The sequence below is a fragment of the Lathyrus oleraceus genome, chromosome 7 (genome assembly GCF_024323335.1).
Source record: "Lathyrus oleraceus cultivar Zhongwan6 chromosome 7, CAAS_Psat_ZW6_1.0, whole genome shotgun sequence".
In the NCBI taxonomy this organism is placed as follows: domain Eukaryota; kingdom Viridiplantae; phylum Streptophyta; class Magnoliopsida; order Fabales; family Fabaceae; genus Lathyrus; species Lathyrus oleraceus.
Genome location: NC_066585.1, coordinates 240,340,363 through 240,342,647, shown reverse-complemented (window position 1 = coordinate 240,342,647; position 2,285 = coordinate 240,340,363). Strand labels below are relative to the sequence as shown.

The following is a 2,285-nucleotide window of genomic DNA, read 5'->3' as shown; positions in this document are numbered from 1 at the left end:
TAATGTCCATAATTGTAAAATCAGTTGGAATATAGAATTGACCTATGCGTACGGGAACGTTTTCAAGAATTCCTACAGGATATTTGATGGAACGATCTGCTAGTTGCACAGACATTTTGGTTGGTCTTAATTCTCCCATTTCCAGTTTCTTACATATGGATAAAGGCATAACGCTAATTCTGGCTCCTAAATCGCATAAGGCTTTGTCGATGACAAATTTTCCTATGTGACAGGGTATAGAGAAACTACCCGGATCCTTGAGTTTAGGAGGCATGTTTTGGATTATAGCGCTACATTCGGCAGGGAGTGTAACGGTTTCGCTATCTTCAAGTTTCCTCTTATTAGAAAGAATTTCTTTTAAGAATTTAGCATAGGAGGGCATCTGCGTAATAGCTTCGGTGAACGGAATTGTAACGTTTAATTGTTTAAGGAGATCAACAAATTTTCTAAATTGGCCCGCATCTTTGGTTTTAACAAGCCTTTGAGGGTAAGGGATAGGTGGTTTGTAAGGTGGTGGAGGTACATAAGGTTCCTTCTTTTCTAGGGTTTCCTTATTACTCTCTTCCTTTTCCTTAGGTTCACTTTCCTCAGTTGATTTCTTAGGGTTTTGGTTTTCTATCCTTGGATCAGACGGTCCTTCCACTTCCGTTCCACTTCTTAATATAATTGCATGAGCGTGGCTTCTCGGATTAGGTTGGGGCTGTCCAGGGAATGTACCAGTTGGGGCAGCAGTAGGTGCTTGTTGTTGGGCTACTTGTGATATTTGTGTTTCCAGCATTTTGTTATGGGTAGCCAAGGCATCTACTTTGCTTGCTAGTTGTTTAAGTTGTTCGCCAGTGTGTACATTCTGGTTTAAGAAATCTTTATTGGTTTGTTGTTGGGAAGCTATAAAGTTTTCCATCATGATTTCCAAGTTGGATTTCCTAGGGGCGTTATTGTTAGGCATGGATGGGTTCGGTTTCTGATATCCCGGAGGTATAGCTGGGGCTTGATTTTGAGACTGTCCAGGTGCGTACAAAGCATTATTACTCTTATACGAAAAGTTTGGATGGTTCTTCCAATTTGAGTTATAGGTATTCGAGTAGGGGCTTCCTTGAGCATAGTTTACTTGCTCTGCTTGGATTCCTGTCAAGAGTTGATAATCCGTAGAAGTGTGACCTTGGATTCCACAGACCTCGCAATTCTGAGTTATAGCAACCACGGCGGCTGGAGGTGATACATTTAAACTTTCAATTTTCTGGACCAAAGCATCCACTTTTGCATTAACGTGATCAAGGTTACTTATCTCGTACATGCCAGTTTTCGTTTGAGGTTTTTCCACCATTGTTCGTTCGGTTCCCCACTGATAGTGGTTTTGGGCCATGCTTTCGATAAGCTGGTAGGCATCAGCATAAGGTTTGTTCATTAGTGCACCACCTGCAGCGGCGTCTATTGTTAACCTTGTGTTGTACAAGAGACCATTATAAAATGTGTGAATTACTAACCAGTCTTCCAAACCATGGTGTGGGCAAAGTCTCATCATGTCTTTGTATCTTTCCCATGCTTCGAAAAGAGACTCGTTGTCTTTCTGTTTAAATCCGTTTATCTGGGCTCTTAACATAGCTGTTTTGCTTGGCGGAAAATATCGAGCAAGAAAAACTTTCTTCAACTCGTTCCATGTGGTGACTGAGTTGGAAGGAAGAGATTGAAGCCATCTTCTAGCGCTATCTCTTAATGAGAAAGGAAAAAGACGAAGTCGAATTGCCTCTGAAGTGACACCATTAGCTTTAACAGTATCAGCGTATTGGACAAATACGGATAAATGAAGGTTTGGATCCTCGGTAGGATTTCCAGAGAATTGGTTCTGTTGCACAGCCTGCAACAGCGAAGGTTTAAGTTCGAAGTTGTTTGCTTCGATTGCGGGTGGAGCAATACTTGAATGTGGCTCATCTTGCGATGGAGCGGCGTAATCTCTAAGAGCACGAGCTGGTTCTGCCATCTCGGTTATCGAAGGAAAAAGGTTTTTGAAATCAGGAAGTTCTATAGGAGGGAGATTGTTTGCAGCATGATATTCCCGAATTCGTCGTAGGACTCGGAGATATAGTTCGATATCGTTGATTCGTAAATAGAGCGGTTCGCCTTGAGAGCGAGTGCGTGGCATACAAATCAACGAAAGAAAGAATAGAAGAAAAAGAAACCTTAGTCTCTACAGCGTAACGGAAGAGTTACGATATCGATTAAATAAAAGTCCCCGGCAACGGCGCCAAAAACTTGATCGCGACTTTATGAGTCGAATTTGGGGTACA

At 42.0% G+C, this 2,285-nt stretch overlaps 1 pseudogene; it reads left to right on the top strand.

Annotated features, from left to right (window-relative positions):
* The first annotated feature begins 1,493 nt into the window (after positions 1-1,493).
* Positions 1,494-1,593, top strand: LOC127109122 (uncharacterized; annotated as a pseudogene).
* The last annotated feature ends 692 nt before the right edge of the window (positions 1,594-2,285 follow it).